The 23,401-nt window shown below is 45.8% G+C and overlaps 1 long non-coding RNA gene across 1 annotated transcript in view; it reads left to right on the forward strand.

Annotated features, from left to right (window-relative positions):
* Positions 1-23,401, forward strand: part of LOC138452588 (uncharacterized) — a 235,666-nt gene that overhangs the window by 209,130 nt on the left and 3,135 nt on the right. The window lies entirely within an intron of this gene.

Below are 23,401 nucleotides of genomic sequence, written 5' to 3' on the forward strand. Positions count from 1 at the left end.
GATTGATGTTTGATTGTGCTCACATTTGTGGAAGTCCCATTGACGGCGCCAATGCCTTTCAGCTTTTTCAGTTGAAAGGGGGTCGCGCATCAGGCGGGCCCACAGCAACTGCCCCCATGTTTCCAGTCAGCAGTCTTATAACACAGCAGTATTTTCCTTATCATATTACTTTCGTTCCGGTGCTGTAAATGTGTGCTTTGCAGCGCTCACCTTACAAACTGCACTTACTGAAGCTCTTCTGACCAACACTTCCCTCGGGGTTTACAGAAGTGGTATCACCTTGTGGCCTTTTAACACAGGTTGCTCCACATAAGCCACTTGCTGAAAAATACAGATGTATAGCTTTTCAGTGGCCATTTAGCATTTCAGCTCCCGGCTGGCTGGCTATCTTGTGATATTCAGCAGCTATTAACCCCTGGCTGTATTTCTCCATTATAATGTTTGCACCCAAGGGTGCCTCAGACTGTTAGTTTTCAGTGGGCAAAGGGGTCGCAAGATATCAGAAGTGCAAACATTACAATAAAACGACCTTCATGCAGCACCTTGTCAATGTTAATTGACTGCATTGTGTTGTTGGTGCTTGCGTTTTTCCAATTTTGCTTTAATATAGGGATTGGAAAACACAGAAGTGTCACATGGTTGTTGTTATGCCTAGTTATTGTTATTTGGCTGTGACCCATCACTGAGAAACCCGCCACATCCGTAGGGATTTCTTTAACCCTGAGTGACGTAGGGTGACCAGATGTCCGTGTTTTCCCGGGACAGTCTGGTGAAATCACCTAACATCCCGGGGTCCCAGGAGTTTTTTTTATTTTATAAATTAACCCACTAGACGCCTACGGTCCCTTTTTTTTGCCGGGACCCGATTTCAAAATCCCGAACTCCGGTCCCGCTGCATCTCTTCCTGTGCGAATGGGGGCATGAAATGCTTTTCACGCAGCCGTTTCCTCCCCCCTTCCCTTCCCCGGTGCTCTCCTCAAAGGAGAGGATTGTGCCTGTTAGCACACCCCTCCCCACGTTGCACCAAACCCCCACAATGGACCAGGGACATAGAAGCAGGACTAAAGTTGTATGTGTATTTACTTTAGTCCTACTTCTATTTCCACGGCCCGTCCCGGGTTTGTTTTTTTACAAATCTGGTCACCCTAGAGTGATGGACAGGCTTCCTGACCCTTTCACGTCGATCAAGAAATGGGAAGTGGGAAGTCTTGTGGGCTAGAGAACAGTACGAATATCCACTTTTATGACAACCCTGTCATAAAATAACTGTTTCTGAGAGCCCTTCCTGTAAATGCATTTTAATCTGTGCAAAGGGCCTCAGCAACTCTGACGTCATGAGTAGGCAATCAGAGTACAGCTAGCTTAGCTAGGCAGCCATGGGTTGCAGCCTATCGAAGCCCCAACTTTGTTGCGGTTGCAAAGGATGTGAATCTCCACAACGCCGTTCTATGCTCAGGACTACTGTACTAGATTGACACTTGAAACATTCACTGTTGCTTAAGTCCTGTTCTGTTATGAATTTTAATTAGTGGATTGGCCCTCAAAAACGGTGCTTGCATCAAGTGACAAGCCGATAAAATGACTGGAGATCGGAGAAACATGTCTGCAGCACCCCTCTCCATACAATCCATGCAATTAGTTTTGGCTCACACTAGGTGACTCATGCCTGTGTACCTTCCTAAAATCTTGGTCAGGATTCCTATGATTCAGGAATTACAGTAAGGACACAGGTTGTGGAGGACAGTTCTCCAGAAATTCTGTTCTTGTTAAGCTGTTCGGCTTTTGGCTGGCAGGACATGTTCTTGATACTGTTGTGGGCGTTCCGGGTAGCTGACCTAGGGTTTCATCGAGGTTAATATGTATGCACGCATGGGCTTTCCAAACCTCAAACCTTGATGCCAAGCAACGGTGTGCATCACATAGTCCATAAGTCAGGAAGTGAGAGAATGAGCTAGTCAAGTCAGTCAGTCAGGGAATTCACATATTGTGCAAAGAAGGGACCTAACCGCCTCTGCTCCTGCCTTCATGAGGGACAAGTACTCCAAATCAAAGCAATTTTACTAACCAACTAACAATGATATTGTGTAGAGATGCAGAAGAAAGAAAAACCTACCCTTGGAGTAGCCTATTTTTTCCAGGGTATGCTTATTGGATGTTAAAGGCGTGGAAACAGAACAATGGCAACCTCAATGAAAAGTTAAGAACTCTAATGACTGCTTGACTGTCACACATACGTTTTTTTCAGGCACTGTTTCCGGCTCTATCGGTCATTATGAACATTCCTCCAGTATTCTGCAAAGGTGGGGTGGTGCTCTACCAGGGCACAGATGTAGAAGTGGCAGGAAAACTGATATCTGTCAGAAACCTTTCTAATAGAGCGTGGGGCAAGGAAAGGTCGCACTCTGCCATTACTCTTACTCATTGGAGGCTATACTCAGCTCTTGGACAAAGCACAAGGGTATATCAGTCAAGGGGAAGGAATAGCCCTTGTTGCAATAACAGGCAGCATAGGACTGTTTACAACACAGGTGTCTCCCCTTATCCCAGCTATCATGGAATCAATGATGTCATTTGGCAGGTTATCAGGGTACATGGTGAAGTGTAAAAATGTCAATGGTGTTGCCAATGTTCGGTGGAGTTCAACACACAGGCATCTATAAATGGCCATTAGCATGGGTAGAAGAAAATCTCACCCACGCAGCAATAGTGTTTAAGGAAGTGCAACAAGATGTGTGCTGAGAACATAGAACCTCCCCTCAGTCTCCAAAATGAGGAAATTGAGCATTGGAGTTTCCTCCATTCTTATCAAGATGGCAGTCTTAAGAATATGTGGGCCACAAATGGATAGCAACACTATGACAAGATAGAAGATTTATTGAGAACATTGCATTGGCAAAATCAAAAAACCCTATGAAAAAACTCCGGTCTCCAACTTGTAAATACTGGCAATTGAAACACTGGTGGAGAAATGGGTCTAACATTGAGGTGTTACCCGAAGTGGAAAGATGGGTGGTAAAAATCACGCAGCCTCCAACCTGTTCATCGCCCAGGAAAACATGATCGAAGTCTCTAATTAAAAGAAATGAAAATTTTTCAGGGATATATTTCCTACAAAATGGGGAAATATCAAACTGAAGGTGAATTTGTGCCACCCCTTTCTTTGTCGAAAAGAAAAGGCTGTTATACGGGTTGTGACAAAAGGACTAATTCCAATGGACGCACATTGTGATGCACAGACTTCACATTATTGTGCTACAGTTAAAAGATGGTAGCCCAAAAGCAGGCTACCCACACTGGAACAAGAACCACACTTCAAAAAATAAAAATAAATAAATAAATGAAAATGAAGGTGGAACACTGTGATGCTTCATTTTGGCTCCATTGTGAACACATAAACACATTTTAATTTGTAACACTACAGGCTGGTATTTTTTTTAACTTTAATAATGTTTCCTGGTTGTTAGAAAATGGCACTAGTTTTCTTTACTTTTCATCACAGTGTTCCAGTGTGGCAAAACACCACTTCAAATGACTGCAGACAATTTTACTTTACTACAATTTTCAGCACTTCTGTTTGTCGACATAATATTCAGTTAAAATGTTCCTCGATTGTTGCAAAACTCTAAGCCATTTATTGGGTGCCATCTCCCAGAGAAGCAAGTTACCACCTGTATCCTGCGGGCACACCCTGTGGAAATTAAAAGCAACATACAAACATGCGAATGAAGCAAGACATTATCCCTATGCCTCTTTAACTTTAAATTGAGGCAGTCTCCATGTTTCTTGTTGGGTGCTGTGCATTACATGAGGTGACGCCTATTTGTTTGCTTTAGTACCACTATATTTATCCATACAATTGGACCATATGCACCACACTTGAAAGAAGCAGTGCAGCCTTTTGGCGTCGCTTTGCTTTAGTGGAGTACTTTTGAATTCCATTTATTTTTACACCATTAATAGCACGTCTCCCCCTGTGTCTGGCTTGTTTGGGAGCTGACATGTTGTTCCAAAGATTTCTCAATGTGTGTCTCCTGCAACCTCCCGAATCGCTGATGTTTCCTCCAAGCAAAATCAGGTCAGCGTGAATTTCCCAAGCTGCCCTTTTTCATGCCCAGTCCCTCCCACTCTTCCTCCCAGGTGTAATATGATGGAGCATGTCTTGTCTTCTCTCTTCAAGAGATGGACATTGACTGGTGAGTCATTCTTTGTCTACCCTTGTATCTGCTACTCCCTCCCAACAAAATTAGGTGAGCATCCACAGCCTGCCCTCAGGGATTCTCGGCTCTTCCACTGTTCCTCCCAAGTGTTACCCTATGTCACTTGTCTCATCCACTTGCTTCAAGGGACGGACACTGTCTGGTGTGTCACTCAAACCCTTCCCAATTCTTTGATGCTCCACCCTAGCATTAACGGGTGAGTGTGACAATCCCACCAGCTTGTCTAAAGGATTCCTGGCTCGTTCTGCTCCTCCTCCTCCTCCTAGGTGTCACCTAAGACCATGTGTCTCACCCACTCACTTCAAGAGATTTGCACTGATTGGTGTGTGTCCCATCTTCCCAAATCTCTGGTGATGGCACTTGTGTTGCACCCTCCTAGCAAAAACGTTTGAGCATGCCTAGCCCACAAGCTTCGCTCAGGGATTCCCATCTTCTCCCAATCTTCCTTCAATGTTTCACCCAATGCCATGTGGCTCATTGACTTGCTTTCGAGAGACACACACTAACTAGTGTGTGACTCGCCCCTCCTTGATTTCTTCTGCTCCTTCCGAGCAAAATTGTGTGAGCATGACTCTTCCATGAGCTGCCCTCATGGCTTAATGGCTCCTCCTGATTCTCCTCCTAGATGTCACCCGCTGACATGCGTATCATCAACTCATTTCAAGATATGGACACTGACGTTTGTGTGACCTGCCTCTCCCAATGTGATGGCACTTGTGTTATTTACCTACTCGACATCCCTGAAAGTTCCACACTGTGCTGCATAAGCCAAACCAACCCTAAATTTCACTCTCTTACTGGGTCGCAGTCCCTCACTATCTCTCCATAACTGTCTTCCTGCAAGTCCTCTAATGTCAAACCAGCTTTTTGGACTTCCTTAAATATTCTAAATGTACCTCCAGAAATTACTTCCTGCATCCCTGTGTGTAGCCTGAGACTGAATGGGAGCCCCAGCAATGTGTCACCCAAACCATGTGACTGAACTTCAGATACAATTTTCCAAATATTGGTCGGAGGTTTGTGCTTGACAAATCAGGCAAAATTGAGGTGATTCAGGTTTGTTGCAGGAAGGTTTGTGCAAGCCTACATTCACAAATGGATGCAATCAAGTTAATCAAATAGTGAAAAGTATGGAGCAATGGAAATTGTCATAAGACAGGTATTTCTTCTAACCTCCATTGTGCATGTGGGTTGGGATCCCTGCACGGGCCAGTAAAAAGGTGCAATGTGGTTGTCCATCCAGATTAGACGCTAGCTCCACAAGCCGACATAGTCGTTAGCTAATCATAACATGCTCAAAAAGATCTTGTTACACCATTTTGACTCAGAAAATACACACTTAGTTAACTAGAAATAGTTGAATATTAATAAAGCCAATACACTGGGCCTTAACTCTTTCCAAAATCTGTAGCAGGGAATATGATCCTATCTGGTGGCCCAATGCATTGTAACATAAAATAGGCCATGTTTCCTTATCTTTAATTTTCAGCTACATAGAACCTAATACCAACTATAATATATGCAAGTGTCAAGCGTCCCTCAAACTTGCACGCACAATGAATGCCATTAGTGATGCATTTATTTTAGCAATCCCACAAAAAACATGACCCTTCAAAATCTAAGTATGGGCGTAGTTTAGCTTCTGGCTAGGCAACTGTTTGCCTTGTGTAAAGCGTCCATCCTGGCTGGGAAACTGTACTGCACAAAGGTACACAATATAGCAGTACATGATGGTATGTATGTACACATATAAGTGTGTATCTGTATATAAATGCATGTATAAGTATTTCTAAGGGACACACTCTGCTGACAATTTACAGAGTGTTAAAAATGGGTGGGTACAGAGCAGGGGTGTTGCTAGGTCTGGAAAAGATTTGGGGCTATGCTAATGTCAGGACTGTCGGGACACAGGGCTAGCTAGCCTGTTGGTGGTAGCCTCTTAGCTTCTATCCAGGGCTCCAACGAAAAGACCCAAGCTAGAGCCACCCCAATCCCCTCTAGCAGTGCCTCTGGTACAGAGAATCCTTTGGTAGGGAAGAGATGGGAGGGAGCGAAGCAGGAACTTTAGGGGGGTATAACTTTAGCAACATGTTTTTTGAAAGTAGTGTTAGTTGCCGCCTAAAGTGCATGAGAAAAGGGGGGAAAGTGGTATGAATTGGTAAGGTGTTCCAGAGCCACGGTGTGAATCAGGAGTAGCCCTGTTTTCTAGATATCTAACTTTTTATGTTCCTGGATTCCATCTTGTCAACATCACCTCTTTGCTGCTCTAGCCACTACAGATGGTTGGTATTTTAACCAGGTCGGATGGTTCCACAGTCAACGTTTCTTTCTGGATCTTGTAGGTTTGTTTTACGTATAACGTGGACCTGGAATGAAAGCTTGTATAGCTCTGCAGGGGGTGATATGGTCGAATTTATTAGCCTGTAATGCTTGTCTTGAGATGGACTGCAGCGTGGAGGACTATTTTTTGTGAGTCAGAGTGGCAGCTGGGACACCTATGAGTCGAATGTTGCCAGAATCTAAGTTAGAGAGGTCCAGCACGTGTACAACTTTTTAGAAATCTGAGGCATGATTAAAGGGTTTCATTTGGTCCATCAACTGGTAGCGAGCCGTCTGTGATTATTTGATAAATTAGTTTAATGGATGGATCACAGTCTTTGGAGAATTCATGTGGTTTAGCTAATGAATGAGCTGGGGAGAGAATTTGTCACACTCCTTTTTCCGTCAAATAGTTTTGGGCTATGCTGCAATTGGTGGAGTATCCAAGGAAAGAGAATTAGGTCTTTGTGAGGTTCCGTTTAAGATATGCATCCATCTTCCAAGCCTGGATGAGTTAAAAGGCAGTGTTTTACGAACTTGATATAATACATGCAGATGATCTTCATATGTGTGTCATTAGTGTACTTATGTATCTTGATGTTGAGGGTAGTGGGGATTAGAGGTTCAAGATGGCTGGGGACAGAATGAACCCTTGAGGAACTCTGCAGGTTATCGGACAGCCCTGACATCTGTTGATGTCCATCTGAACCAGCTGGTGCCTGCCACTTCATTATGAAGAGGACCATCATAGTGCTGCATCATTAAACCTCCTGTAAGTAGCAAAGATGCAAGGAGGGCTTGTGAGAAATGGGGTTCAATGCTGCGGAGAGAGAGATCGAACAAGTGTCGCCCGATCAATCACATGAATTGTTGAGAAGGGAACCAAGTGCACACCATCATGAACTACACAAAAAGGGGACTTTGTTGATATATTGCAACAAAAATAGGAACACACCCACTCCTTACATATAGAATGCTGGAAGTCCCCACAAAGGAACCAAAATCCATGATGGGTTCTCTGCAACCTGCCTGCTCCGTCCTTTCTCATAATTGAACTAAAATATCTTTAAACCATCGGCTTCTTTAAATAAACACAACCTGTCCATGGAAATAGTTACCAATGGAAGAAAGGATGGCCTCCTCAATCCTTCACTTCAGGATGGACCTAAAGACCCTTTAGAAAAAAAAGAAATAGTTCCAATTGACCCTACTTCTCCGACTCTCAAATTCCCCTTCTCCTGTGTTCCTCCTAACCACCCCAGTTCTCCTGATACTGACACACCCTGGGCTCTCCCCAGCTTTCCCAGGTAGGGTTTTGCTTCGGAATCCCATACATGCATAATTGGTGGGGTACGGGATTATAAAGTATGGAAAACAATTAAATAAGATAACTATGCCCCGAATTCTTGGGGGATTATGTAGCAGCACGTCTGCCTATGACACCCATCAGAGAAACCAACAACACAGATCCACTCTCACAGACAGCTGGATTCAAAAAGGGAAAAATACATAGAAAGAACAAATAAAAGGTAAGGAAGCGGGAGAAAAGCAACAATTCACAACTATTTGTGAATCGATTGTTATGGCACTGCATGCACATAGTATACATCATTCACAAAAAGAAGTAGAAGTGAAAATGTGGCATGTGCTAGTCACTTACCTACGGGTGGGCAGTATATGCTTTGAAAATGTACATTACTATTAGACATGGCAAGAATGCACCAAATGGAATCTGAGGTTGGTGGGACATGCCCTTACACCTTTTGGTAACTGTCACCACGTAAAGACCTGTCACCACGTAAAGACCGAGGCTCTATGTGTTTGGCAGGCGTAGTTACCAGAAACGCATGACCACTTTTGAACGGCCACAGCTCCATAACAGTCGTATGATCTAGTCCTGTTGCAAGGACCATGCTCCCTACATGTTGGATGGCAGATTAAGAAAGGGAGAAAGGGAGCTATATGAGCGTGAGTCACAATGTGATGATAAGCTGCATGTTCTTTAGTGTTGAGGAAATGATGTACAGCTGGAAGATAACTTTTGCTCTTTTGTCTAATGTATTGTTGGTTGAATGCATTAAGGCGCTACCTATTTCCAAATTTCCTTTTCTCCACAAGAGATCAGATATCCTTCTTCGATGGCAATATTTCAATGGGAGCCCCACACCCAGTTCTCAGATTCAAAGGGTTGCTGGATGCGTTAAAGGCTGCAGATGACAGGACTGGAAAGCCATGGAAAGAAAAATATTTTAATTGTATGCCTTGTGCATAAATGTCTGTAGGGCCATGGCCCCTTTTATGTGTCTTCCTGGAATCAGTGCTACCATACAGATAGATCACTTAGGGCAACAGCCCAAAAGCTACTGTCTGTCGCCAATGTGCGATACTACACATGGTGTGGGTGACATTCCACCGTCTGGGGACCCAAGCAGTGGGAGCTACATTTGACTTCTCTAAGGCCGGTGATCCCACTCTCATTATTGGAGCCAATCCCCTAAAAACCTAAAAGCAAATCTTTCCAATTGGCTTGTCATCAAAAAGAATTGAAAATGTGTCTCTTTGGACAGATATGTGGAAGCAATAGCATATGATGATTTATACCGCGCACCGCTGCCATTTGCATGGTTTCCAGGTTCTCACGTGGCTCTGTAAGAAAAGTGGGTGGGGTTGGTTAGTGAGGGAGGAGGGATAGGATAGAAGTTGTGCTCTTCTGTTGATGCTTGCAGAATCAGGAGAAACTGGCATCTGCCCATGTCAGATTTCTGGGTGTGCTTAGTTGTGTGCACTGGGTTTGTTGTGTCTGGATGGGTGCGTCCACAGTCTGGGTTGTTTGTTGTTTGCAACTGTTTGGTCTTGCAGTATGGTTAGGGGTGGGTGTGAGGTTTGTGTGGTTTGTGTTTATAGTTTTACTGGCCCTTTTGGACATCTATAGTGGAGGTATGTGGGTGTGGACAAGATGAGGGGTGGGTGGTTGGTTTCTGTTTGACTCTGGGTGTGTGGTTGCTTCATTGTTGGTTCTTCAATATGTATTGTCCCATGTTTGCTTTGGTCCCTGAGTATGGTCTGTGTGGGTGCATGTAGTTATGCTGGTCTCTGTGAGTTGCATAGCTAGATTTTCAGTAATTTTCATAAAGTTAGGTGGTCTTCTGTTGTTCTTATTTCCTTTGGTACCAAATTCCATAGTTTGGCTATCAACTAGAACAACGTGGTTCCTCCAAATGTCCTTTTCTCATAGTATTTCATTTCTATTTGGACATCGTTGCTCGATCTTACGTTTCTTCATGGTTGATAGCGGTTGATTTTAGCTTCTTGAAATGTGTCTCCTTGTCTGTATAGTGATTTGTGGGACATGCAGAGGGATTTAAAGTTAGTGCATGTTTTACTCATAGCCAGTGTAGACTTCTCAGGGCTGGTGTGATGTGGTCTCTTCTATTTAGTCTCAGGAGTAGTCTTGTTGCGGTATTTTGGATGCATTATCGTCTTTTGTGAGGTGTTCTGGCATTCAAAGGTAGAGGCTGTTTGCATAGTCTAGTCTTGATAGTATCAAGGAGATGATTGCAAGGGTTCTGTGTGGGAAGGTGAGGTAAGGGAGTATCCCTCTAAAGAGACACAGGAGGTAGAAGTATTTTTTTGCAATTGACTTGAGGTTCTAGAGAAAGCCTGCTGTCCATGAGGATTCCCATGTTTATTATCACTGACAATGTCTCTGTTTGGGTTCCCATGCACAGTGCCAGCTCAGGTATGTCTATGTTACATTGTCTTCTGGTGGGGAGATAATTATTTCTGTTTGGTTGGATTTAGTTTGAGATTGTTGTTTGTCATCCAGGTGTATATGGACGTGAGACATTTGTTGATGGTGTTTGAGTCTTGGGCGGAGGTTGTCTTGAACATGAGTTGGGCATCATCTACGTAGTTGTAGGCGGTCAGTCCATGGGTTTGAATGAATTTCAGTAGGGGGTACATGTAGATGGTGAAGAGGAGCAGGGAGAGGCTTGATCCTTGTAGTATGGCACCGGTGATGTTTTTCGTGTTAAATGAACATGGTGTGTTCTTTCTGTTCGGTTGCTGAGGAAAGATTTCAGTGATTTTAGTGCAGAGTTTTAATGCTGCATTGCTCCAGTTTCTATATTAGTGGTGTGTGTCTGATTGTGTTGAAGGTGGCTGTTATGCCGAATAGTATCAGGGCCAAGTGGGACAAGTTGTCTGTGTTTATTTTTGGTCATCCCATATGGAGAACATTTCTGATTCAGTTCCTCTCTGGGGTCTGAAGCTGACTTGGGAGTGGTTGAGTATTATGCTTCTTTCTACATGGTTGAGAAGTACTTTGTAGATGTGGTTCTCACAGATTTTCACTGGGCAAGGTAGGTACGATATAGGTATGTAGTTTTTAGGGGCTTCTGCATTTCCTGTTTTGTTTTTAGGAGGTGATTGATGTATGATGATTTGAAAGTTTAAGGAACTATTCCCGTTTTTAGAGATAGGTTCATTAGAAGTTGAAAGTATGAGGTTGGCGTTCTATGGTTGAGGAGTTTTTGAAGATGCCAGGTGAGCATGGATCACTGGGGGATCCGAAGAGGTTGGTATCTTTTATTAGTTTGTTGAAAGTTTCTTTGCTTATAGGTTCAAAACGATCAGGTGTCTTGATAGTTGGTGGCTCGCTGGTTTCTGGCGGTTCTGGGGGTGTGTTTTTGGTAGGGTGGCTTGCATCGATGTTCTGTTGTATTGCTTCTATTTTTTTCATAGATGGATTTTGATGTTGTTATGTAGGGATTTATATGGTACAACACATTTGCTGCATGAGATTGGGTTTTTCATTTCCTTGATGATTTTGAATAAGTCTTTTTATGTATTTGTTTCTGATTGGATCCTTTAAGTGTAATATGGATTTTTTGTTTTCAGGACTGCTGATTTGTAAATTCTGATTTACCGTCAGTATTTGTTTTTGTCTGATTGGTTATAAGGATTTCTCCATTGTTTTTCCATTTTGTGGTTAGGTTTTTTGAGCTCCCTCGGTTCTTCTGTGAACCATCTTGCTACAATTTATTTTGGGGTTGGGGTTGAATAGTTTTGCAGGTGCTAATTGTTCTGAAGCGTTTGTGAGCCAGGTGTTAGGTTTCTCTTCCACTGAGTCCGGAGTTGTTTCTATTTAGCTGGGAAGTGTTTGGTTTGGTTGATTCCAGTAGCTCTGTTAACGTTTCCAGGTTAAGACTCTTCCACTATCTTTTGTTTGTCGCAGGGAGTTTTAAATTTATTGGCATCATGCAGTTTGGGATTTTAACATGAATGGGATCATATGGTGATCCCTCCATATGATTGGCATCAGTGGAGCGGTGGACAAGAGTCCATCTCTGCAGAAGATTGCATCTAAGGTGTTGCCAGCACTGTAGTGGGGCCGTTTACTATTTGTTTGATGTGGATGGTTTCCAGTAGGGTGCTGAGGGAGTTTGCTGTAGTTTTGTTTTCTCTTTAGAACGAGATGTTGAAGTGCCCCAGAACAATTATGTTGTCATGATAAGTGAAGAGGTTGTCAATGGCATCCTTGAGATTTGCCGCAAAGTTGGGGTTGAAGGATGGTGGTCTCTAGCTCAGGGGGAACAGTAGCCTGGATTGGTCATTGAGCTTGTTCTTGATTAGGAGTGGTTTGCAATCTTCTAGGTCAGTTGAGGGGAGTGGTGTGGAGCAGATGTGTTTTTTGTGCACTATTTCAAGTCCTCCACCTCTTCGGTTTTCTCTGTTAGAATGTATTAGTTTGAAGTTGTCTGGTATGGCTTTGTGGGTGATTGTCTTGTAATTGTCTGAAAGCCATGTTTCTGTGAGGAAGAGTGTGTCAGTGCTGTCTTGGCTTAGGTGGTCCTAAATGTCCATTTTGTGATTAGCCGTGGATGTTACATTCAATATAGTGTAGTGTAGAGTGTGCATTTTCCTTGTTCTTTGTTGTGTATCACTTCTCATATCGGTAGGGGTGGTGCCTGTCAGATTATTTGTTCTCTCTCGGGTGAAGCTGTTATTTGCTGGTTATGTAGTTGGGGCCCCTATCCCTTCATTGAGGAGTTCAGTTAAGCTGTTTTATGGGTTTCTTTGCTCTGGTTCGTAGTAGTCAGTGTTTGGTTGTCCATGGGTCCTTTTTTCCAGTCTCTGGTTAGGTAAGGGGCGTGGATGGTTAGGGATTCTGGCTTAGCTCTGATTTATGTTGCGGTTTTTCTGAAAATGTCTTTGACGTTGCTGGGTTCTCTGTGTTCTGGTTTGCGGTTTGGTCATCTGTTAGGGGTCATTCTAGGATTCATTGGGTTCTTACTACTGGGTTGTTTGTTTTCCGTTATAGGATTGCAGGTGGATAGGTAGTGGGAGATGTATACTGTTTTTGTTCTTGTCTTGGTCTGTATCTTTAGTCTGCTTAGTGGTGATTATGGAGCAGTGTAGTCAGAAAGTAAGTGTGCTGTTCCTTTTTTGTGATTAGCTGCTTTGTGAATGAACATGTAGAACTTTTTTCCAACAAAACGCTCCAGTGTATTTTTTACATAATTTTTAAATACAAAATCTAACAATTTTTGTTGAATACTCCTAGAAACATTTTAGATTATTTTATTTACAAGGTATAACTGTTGAAAATATGTTCATCACTTCTAACTTTCGGGACAACGTCGTATTGGTAGGCATGGGGTGGAAGAACTTAGATGAGCTCCAGCAGGCCATTTGCCTCAGGACCGCTACTGCATGGCAAATAGCCCACACATCTCGATGAGAATCCATCATTCAACTAATGGATGGGCAAAGTCAGCATTCACCCTACTGTTCCAATAACTTGTCCAGGGCGTTTCTGAGGTGGTAACTACAGAGCCCTGTGGCTCTGAGGTGGTAGCTTGCCACAGTCAGCAGTGACAGGGGGTCCTACAGGGACATTTAGAAGTGCTGATGGTCTGTCTGGTGGAAGCGCATCACTGCCACTGCAGCCTGATAGCAAAAAAGGCTGAGCTGCAGCACCCTGCACTGGCAGGAAGTAGAGAAGAACCCGGCTGACTCACAGCATCTATTGGTATCTGCAAATCAGGCACACACTACCTTGAAGTGGAGGAAAGGGGACATGTGCATCATACAGCCAAATCAATAAGAAAATAAGCCTAGAACACAAATTAGTAATCAAATAGGATTCTAATTGCCTGTTAACCTTTTCAGTTATGATATTGATTGCCGGAATCTGATGTTGAAGAGTAGTACATTGCAGGCATTAGAGTCAAGTTCGCTGAAGAATATCTCTCCTATTGATTGTATTTAGAGTCAACTAATGACTGGGTTTTTCAATACCCCAGATAGATCAGTTTTGGAGATATCAAGGATAGAAACAGCCTGGAGAATATTATCTTTAAAATATCGTGACTTAACTAGCATTTATGGAGCATGTATGTCTTTGGCCAACTTTCCACCTCTAACTGTACATTTGTAGCGACTCAGACTATATGTGTAGGGGTCAGCAGCAAACCTTCAAGTGTGTAGCAAAGGGAGCCTATACTCAATGCAAAATACTTTACCAACAAAACTAGTCCCTTTGCTTTGATTTCAACAGATTTAGCCCATTTACTAATATGTATGCCATAGACTTCATCAATATCACCTTTTTATAAAACCTAGCAGTCGATTCACTATGAAACCGAATTTCGGCTTAAGGTGCGACTCTCGTATGTTGTGTGCGCATGCGGCCTAACTCGGGTCTGAAAACCAATTGCCAAGTGATTCCAGACGCTACCCATGCCTGGCGTTGAATCAAGTGCACATTCTCTCCAGCTCAATAAGAGCACTTACACCTGAGAAACGCTTGTGGATTGTCCACAGAAAATTCACAGACAAAGGTAAAATTTCAACATGAAAAGTGCCAAAACGCTGTGTCTCAAACATTGCAATTTTTTTCCATCACAAATTTAATTTACTCAACTCCCTCATTTCCACTTTCAGACTCCTCAACCTACGCTCGCTTCATGAACCGTTGTTATGTGGAAGTTAAGAAGCAGGAGATTGATTTTCTTGTTGGGAAATACCATGTCAGATATATCCTTTTGAATTGTCAGTCACACGCCGACTGACACCCAATAAGGTCCGGAGCACCCCCCTTGGTCCGGAGCACCCAATGCCAGGTGGGTTACACCACATTTACACAGCAGAAGTTCACCATGCTGCATGACTCGGCTGATTTTCCACCAAGGTACCCGATCCCAGAGCACTCCTCTGCCCTATTCGGAATCAGGTGTGCAGCTGTTCATGGGTCAGTGTAACTGCTGCCGGCGTTGGTCATACCTTTTTTCATGCATAAGTAGTTTTTTCATCTTGAAAACGCTTTGTGGATCGGTTCCCAGTCTTTTGTTGCAAAAACAAAGATTTGGGCCACCAGCACTTTACTTATGTTGGCCTGTTGACAGCTAAGTGGTAGTGAATGATTGTGTTTCCTAGACCCAATGGGGTCGCGTGCTCCTGTCTGCCTCTGATTGGCAGCAGGTTGTCAGCTGCTGCAGTTCTGCCCGGTTCAGTGTCAACATTGGTGGCCACCACTTCCAAAGCCAGAAAAGTAGAGAACCCTGACGCCAAGAGTGAAGGCTTGTCCAAAGAAATGAATCCGGAGTCTTGCACCAGGAGCCAGGCATAACAAAATGAGCCCGGAGTCAGGTACAAAGAAAAGGCGGGATGTTCAATAAGCACAGCATTGGAGAATGGCCACCTCCTCAACACACATCCGAGAATTAACTCAGTCCTGATGGGGATATGGAAGGAAGACCACTACCACAGCCGTCAGGGGAACCCGAAGCATAAATCCTAAATCACATGACAATTATACTGTACATTCGAGAATCTATTCCATGCTGTCACTCTGTATGGGGTTCCTCAAGTTCATTGGCATCGCCTCATCAACTTTCGTTTTTTATAGTTGGCCCAGTAATCAACCTAATGCCTGCGCCAGTGCTGGTGATGGGGTGGGCACATTACTACACTATATGCCCATCACTGCTGGTCTGGGCACCTTGAGATTTGCTAAAGATATTTTACAATAAGATCCCCAAACTTGAAAGTTGATATTCTTCTTCTTCTTCTTCTTCTTCTTCTTCTTCTTCTTCTTCTTCTTCTTCTTCTTCTTCTTCTTCTTCTTCTTCTCCTTCTTCTTCTTCTTCTTCTTCTTCTTCTTCTCCTTCTTCTTCTTCTTCCTCTTCTTCTTTCTCTCCTTCTTCTTCTCCTTCCTCCTCTTCTTCTTGTTCTTGTTTTTCTTCTCATTCCACTTCTTCTTCTTCTCCTTCTTCTTCTTCTTCTTCTTCTTCTTCTTCTTCTTCTTCTTCTTCTTCTCCTTCTTCTTCTTCTTCTTCTTCTTCTTCTTCTTCTTCTTCTTCTTCTTCTTCTTCTTCTTCTTCCTCTTCTTCTTTCTCTCCTTCTTCTTCTCCTTCCTCCTCTTCTTCTTGTTCTTGTTTTTCTTCTCATTCCACTTCTTCTTCTCCTTCCTCTTCTTCTTCTCCCCCCTCTTCTTCTTCTTGTTCCTCTTCATCTTCTCCTTCTCCTTCTCTCACTTCTTCATTTGTGTAGCGCTTCAGATTCCTTCCATTTATATGCGTTGTAATAATATATTTGACCTTTTTCACAATATAATAAACAATGACTCTCATTACAAGTCCAGCGGTAACTAAGCCGAAAAATCCGGCAGGTTGCCGCCGAACTTGGAATGAATTAACAGCTCTGGAATTGCCGGGGCATTACAGCCCCAGTGGTCCGGTTATTCCGGAGCCGGCATTCCGTTACTCCCCATTCCCGTAAAGTCCCATAAGACTCCACGGGAATGGGGGCAGCGGAAACACTGGCCCCATGCGGTAATGGTGCCAGTGTTTCCATGTCTGTCTGCGGCCGGTGGCGTTACGCCCGCCAGGTCAGACCTAGGGAACGTAACACCACCGGCCGCAGAACTCATAGTTAGCCGGTCCGGAAACGGTGCCGGTGCGGTTTCACCGTCACCGTTAAATCCGGACCGGTTAACTTGTAATGAGGCCCAATGTCTTTCTTTTTTGCTCGTTACCTATTGCTAGACATTTTTTGTTTAAAAGCATAAATATCAAACAAACAAATTGAAACATAACTTTGGTCGCAAAAACAAATTGACACTGAATGAAAATGATGGACATATGGACATGTTGTCCCTGTCTGTCTAAACTCCGCGCACATGATATTATGCTGTAGCTTTTTTTAAGGTCATATGTAGGATGTTTACATTCCAGCGAGGAGCCAAACAATGCCACCTCTTAGTGACCTATCTTCTGCTTGGATGGATGGAGAGGCAGAAATGGAAGCCGATAGCCGCCACCCTCCATCAGAGCCTGATCGCCAGAGTCCCTCGGGCAGGTAGGCCCATCTGCCTTCTAGTCTGGGGTCACGAAGGAAGGGAGAGAGTTCAGCCACTCCCTGACCCCGGCACCAGTGCAGCCATCTGGCCCGCGCAGGGATCCATCCAGTAGGAGAGGCAAGAGTGATCACCCTGGGCTCAGCTCAAACTGAGCTTCGGGAGCACTGCGCACATGCAGAGGGCTACACTCAACGTCTTTCCGTTTCTGACTTGGGAAACTACTGATACCTATGCACAACACTGGTCAGATTGCGATTTTTTTTACGCTGCGCTTTATTTTTCAAAGAAAATACATGTTTTTTCTTTGTTTTCTTTGTTAATAATAAAGTGGAAATCTCTGATACATTAAACATTGAAAGGTGGGGACGAGGTGCAGCTGTAATACTAATGAAGGGAAAGGCGGCCATGCAAGTTCCAACATGAAAAGTGATGTTAGCTAAGAAGTCCACACTGTGTAGTGCCTACATGGGATAAATTGGCAGCTATGCGCATAATAATAAAAATAACAATAACAACAGTGAAAATAATAGTTTCATGTTTAATCTAGAACTGCACATGGCTTCATCACGCGTGCAAGCATCGTGAAAATAGGGGTCGGCCCCCAGAGGATAAAGAGCTGAATCGGCTGGGATTAACTGCTGCTGAGTACATAATTAAGGCTGGCACTTCCGGGGGCTGGGTTTCGGGAAGAGTCAAGATGTATGTACTTCTCTTATTTTATTTTTCAGTGACCATTATATATATGCACAATCGGTCCTAATCTGGTTCTCAGAAACAAATCTATTCTAATGCTCCTCTCTGCTCCAGCTCAGCTGCTCAAGCACCAAACCTCCCTCCTTGCTCCAGCCCAGCCCTTCTACTCAAGCGCCAAACCTCCCTTCTTGCTCCTGCCCAGCCCTTCTACTCAAGTGCCAAACCCCCCTCTCTGCTCCACCCCAACATTCTGCCCCAGGGACAAACCTCCCTCCCTGCTCCAGGTCAGCCTTCTGACCCAGGGCCAAACCACCCTCCCTGCTCCAGGCCAGCCTTCTGCTCAAGTGCCAAACCTCCCTCCCTGCTCCACCCCAACATTCTGCCCCAGGGACAAACCTCCCTCCCTGCTCCAGGTCAGCCATCTGACCCAGGGCCAAACCACCCTCCCTGCTCCAGGCCAGCCTTCTGCTCAAGCGCCAAACCTCCCTCCTTGCTCCAGCCCAGCCCTTCTACTCAAGCGCCAAACCTTCCTCCCTGCTCCACCCCAACCTTCTACCCCAGGGCCAAACCTTCCTCCCTGCTCCAGGCCAGCCTTCTGGTCAAGCGCCAAACCTCCCTCTTTGCTCCAGCCCAGCATTTCTGCTCAAGTGCCAAACCTCCCTCCTTGCTCCAGCCCAACCGTCTGCCTAGGGCCAAACCTCCCTCCTTGCTCCAGCCCACCCTTCTGCCCCAAGGCCAAACCTCCCTCGCTGCTCCAGGCCAGCCTTCTGACCCAGGGCCAAATCTCCCTCCCTGCTCCACCCCAACCTTCTGCCCCAGGGCCAAACCTCCCTCCCTGCTCCAGGCCAGCCTTCTGCTCAAGAGCCAAACCTCCCTCCCTGCTCCAGTCCAGCCTTCTGACCCAGGGTCAAACCTCCCTCCTTGCTCTAGCACAGCCCTTCTACTCAAACCCCAAACCTCCCTCCCTGCTCCAGCCAAACCTTCTACCCCAGGGCCAAACCTCTCTCCCTGCTCCTGGACCGCCTTCTGACCCAGGGCCAAACCTCCCTCCCTGCTCCAGCCCAGCCCTTCTGCTCAAGCGCCAAACCTCTCTCCTTGCTCCAGCCCAGCCTTCTGCTCAAGCGCCAAACCTCCCTCCTTGCTCCAGGCCAGCCCTTCTACTCAAGCACCAAACCACTCTCCCTGCTCCAGGCCAGCCTTCTGCTCAAGCGCCAAACCTCCCTCCTTGCTCCAGCCCAGCCCTTCTACTCAAGCGCCAAACCTCCCTCCCTGCTCCACCCCAACCTTCTACCCCAGGGCCAAACCTCGCTCGCTCCATGCTCCAGGCCAGCCTTCTGACCCAGGGCCAAACCTTCCTCCCTGCTCCAGGCCAGCCTTCTGGTCAAGCGCCAAACCTCCCTCCTTGCTACAGCCCAGCATTTCTGCTCAAGTGCCAAACCTCCCTCCTTGCTCCAGCCCAACCTTCTGCCTAGGGCCAAACCTCCCTCCTTGCTCCAGCCCACCCTTCTGCCCCAAGGCCAAACCTCCCTCGCTGCTCCAGGCCAGCCTTCTGACCCAGGGCCAAATCTCCCTCCCTGCTCCACCCCAACCTTCTGCCCCAGGGCCAAACCTCCCTCCCTGCTCCAGCCCAGCCTTCTGACCCAGGGTCAAACCTCCCTCCTTGCTCTAGCACAGCCCTCCTACTCAAACCCCAAACCTCCCTCCCTGCTCCAGCCAAACCTTCTACCCCAGGGCCAAACCTCCCTCCCTGCTCCAGCCCAGCCCTTCTGCTCAAGCGCCAAACCTCCCTCCTTGCTCCAGCCCAGCCTTCTGCTCAAGCACTAAACCTCCCTCTTTGCTCCAGCCCAGCCTTCTGCCCCAGGGCCAAACCTCCTTCCTTGCTCCAGCCCAGCCTTCTGACCCAAGGCCAAACCCCCCTCCCTGCTCCACAGCAGCCTTCTGCCGCAGGGCCAAACCTCCCTCCCTGCTCCACCCCAACCTTCTGCCCCAGGGCCAAACCTCCCTCCCTGCTCCAGGCCAGCCTTCTGCTCAAGAGCCAAACCTCCCTCCCTGCTCCAGCCCAGCCTTCTGACCCAGGGTCAAACCTCCCTCCTTGCTCTAGCACAGCCCTTCTACTCAAGCCCCAAACCTCCCTCCCTGCTCCAGCCAAACCTTCTGCCCCAGGGCCAAACATCTCTCCCTGCTCCTGGCCAGCCTTCTGACCCAGGGCCAAACCTCCCTCCCTGCTCCAGCCCAGCCCTTCTTGCTCCAGCCCAGCCTTCTGACCCAGGGCCAAACCTCCCTCCTTGCTCCAGCCCAGCCTTCTGCCCCAAGGCCAAACCCCCCTCCCTGCTCCAGAGCAGCCTTCTGCCACAGGGCCAAACCTCCCTCCCTGCTCCAGGTGAGCCTTTCTGCTCCAGCCTCAAACCTCCTTCTTGCTCCAGCCCAACCCTTCTGCCCCAGGGCTAAACCTCCCTCCATGCCCCAATCCAGCCCTTCTTCCCCAGCGCTAAACCTCCCTCCCTACCCCAGCCCCTCTGCCCAATTACCATACTCCCTCCCTTCTTCAGCCCATCCCTTCTGCTAGAGTGCCAAACCCTACTCCGAGCTCCTGCTCGCCCCTCCTGCAACAGTGCCAAAACTCCCTCGCTGTTCTACGCAGCCCTTCTGCACAAGCACCAAAACTACATCCTTGCAGTCTGTTTCTGTGGCAAACTTCCCTCCGTGCCCAAGACCAACCCTTTTGCCTCAGTGCCAAAATCAGGACTCAAGTCGAGGGGGCACACGGGTGGGCGGCGTCCACCCACTTTTTTCAAATTTCAGAGGGCAGACATTTTAGAGGCTGTGTGTAAAAAACAAGACACGTTGTCTTTTTTGAACTCATGAATTTTCACCGAACTCAGGACTCGACTTGCGGTCGCCAGGTTTGGAGGCTGGGGCCTACAACACTGCACCAGATAGGCTGATGAAAATGAGCAAACAACTAATAGTGAAATGTCACATTTCAGGACTGCATATTACATGAAAAACATTGGTATTGATTCTTGGAGTTTAAAACATGGGCACCTTTTAACGTTTCCAAAACACTATTAGAAGAAAATATCCTGTCTTGTTTTTGTGTGTGTGTTGATTTTATGAAAGGCAAATGCCATTCATCCTGTGCAATTTGTATAGTTATGCAAAGCCAACTTAATGAAATGTGCATATTTCACCTTGATATGCGAATTGCTGGTGACATCACACTCCCTTGCGTATGTTAATGAGCCCCCCACTTTTTTTTGGACTTGGCCAAACTCCCTCCTTGCTCCAGCCCAGCCTTTCTCCCCCAGTGCCAAACCTCTGTCCCATCTCCAGCTCAGACCTTCTGCCCAAGCATCAGACCACCCTCCCTGCTCCAGCCGATCCATTCTGCCCAAGCACCAAACCTCCCTCCTTGCTCCAACCCAGCCCTTCTGCCCCACAGGCAAACTATTCTCCATGCTCCACTACAAACCCCAGCGTGTTGTCCTCAAAATGTTAACAATTGAGAACCAATACATTGAGTAATCATCAGACCTGCGTTTAACTGTCGCTAAGAATTTAGTTTAAATGGGCAATGCAAATTATGTCTACTGCTACGTACTTCAAATGCAGAATTACGTAGTTTGTGAAGGTGCAATCGTACTAGAGGCAGTCCAAATGCACGGCAAATGTATTCGCCCCAGTGCTAATTGGATAGCACATGTGCAAATGTGATTTGTTCATGCAGAAAAGTTCAAGGTCGGATTTGGACAATAAGGCACCAAAGAAAAGTGTCTGTCACTTTTTAGCTCCAACAAAGCGGAAATAAGTCTGGGGTTGCTTGTGTTCCAGTGCAGAGGAGACATAACCTAGCCGTTTTTGGTGATGTTAGGGTGTGGTGATTTTAGGCTGTGGTTAAAGTTAGTTTAGACTTGGTTACAGTCGTGCATGTTGAGTGTGGTGAGTGTGACTGTTGGTACAGTCGTGGAGGTGAGTTAGGGTTTAGAGTGTGACTGTTGGTTACAGTCAGAGAGGTTGTGTGTGATGTTAAGCTGTAGGTTTCAGCTAGTGATGGCTGTCAATTACTGTTGGGGGGTTGTGTGTGTGGCTTTAGGATGTTGGTTACGGGCAGAGTCTACTGCTGGTTACAGTCGGGGAGGTCGTGTGTGGTGATTTTAGGGTGTGGTGATTTTAGGCTGTTGGTTACAGTTAGTTTAGACTGTTGGTTGCAGTCATGCGTGTGGTGTGTGGTATGTTAGGCTGTTGGTTACAGTTGTTGGGTTGAGTTCAGTGTTTTGACTGTTGGTTACATTGGTGGGTGTGGTTTTAAGATGTTGGTTACAGCAGGTATTATTAGCTTTTGGTTAGAGTCAGAGTTATGGCTGTTGTTTACGGTCTGTGAGGTGCAGGGCTAAAGTCGAGGGAACACAGAGTCCCCCCACTTTTTTCAGAGGGTGGACTCAGTCCCCCCTAGCTAAAAAGGGAGAAACATTGAACTCTTCCTCGAATTTATGCATTAAAGCCAAACTCGGGAATCAAACTGTAGTTGTCAGGTGTGCCAGGTGGACACTTCACCACTATACTATACAACTCGATGGAAAAAAATGAACAACTAAAGTTGAAATGTCTAATTTTGGTAGTCCATGTTCCAGGGAAAAAATGTGTATTGGTTCTTGTAATTTAAAACATGCACACCTTTTCCAAAAACACTATTAGAGTAAAATATCCTCTCTTGGTTTTGTGTGTGTGGGTTGATTTTATGAAAGGCAAATGACATTCATCCTGTGCAATTTGGGTAGTTATGCAAATTCAATTTAACGAAATGTGCATATTATACCTTGATATGCTAATTTCTGGCAACGTCACATCCCATTGTGTTTTTTGATGAGTCCCCCCACTTTTATTTTTAGGACTTGACCTCTGGTGGGCTGTGTGGTGTTAAGCCTTGTGGAAGGGGTGCTTTGATGCTGTCCTTGCAGCTATTGATGTGCTGGTGCATTCCCACTTTTAGGCAAGTTTCAACCCCTGCGTCCATCGCACGGTATGGATTGTTTACCTTTGCAGTGTTTGCGAAGGTGTTGTGTTCTGTGGAGGCGTGCAATATTTTCCTCGCAATTGGTGATTTGTTATCTGCGTGTTTATCCATCGTAGTAGGTGGGTTAGGCTGGGTGTTGGTGTACATCACTCATCCTTGCCATAACACTTTCTGCTTTATTTATTTTCTGCCAGTTAGGGTTTGTGGGTATGGTTTCTCAGTTGTCTTTGGGGCGCATGCAATTTTCACATCTGTAGCTCAGGGTTAATCCTGCTGCATCCATATGTTTTGATGCTATTTTTGCAGTTATTGATGTGTTTTGGCACCAAGTGTGTTCTGGGTACTTCATGGTGCATTTTGTGTCCCTGAGTACTCTGCAGTGATCAAGGGTGTTATTTTGGTTGGTGTCTGCACTGTTCAGCATTTTCCTTCCATTTGTTGGGCACTGTGTTGCTGCGTATGTGGTTCCCCTTTTGGTTTATGGTATGACTAACAGGGGGAGAAGTGTAGTAATGTGCTGGTGCCTGTGGAACTTTCAAAGTGTGGAATGCTGTGCTTTGAGTGTGGGGATACTAGAGGACGGTTAGAGAGAGTGAGCTGAGCTGAGTGGATGGGCCAATGTGTCTTCCAGTGTTACTTCCTACATTACCCTTGGGTAAGTGTACAACTGGACAATACATTTTACCTACAATTTATCTGGTGCCCTGCATCATACTTGAGGGAAGAGCCCCATCTGCGTTATTTCACAGTTCTGTCTGACTGCACTGCCCCTAGTGGTGGCATAACCAAGATGTA

The sequence above is a fragment of the Ambystoma mexicanum genome, chromosome 4p (assembly GCF_040938575.1).
Source record: "Ambystoma mexicanum isolate Mex_15411 chromosome 4p, UKY_AmexF1_1, whole genome shotgun sequence".
NCBI lineage: Eukaryota > Metazoa > Chordata > Amphibia > Caudata > Ambystomatidae > Ambystoma > Ambystoma mexicanum.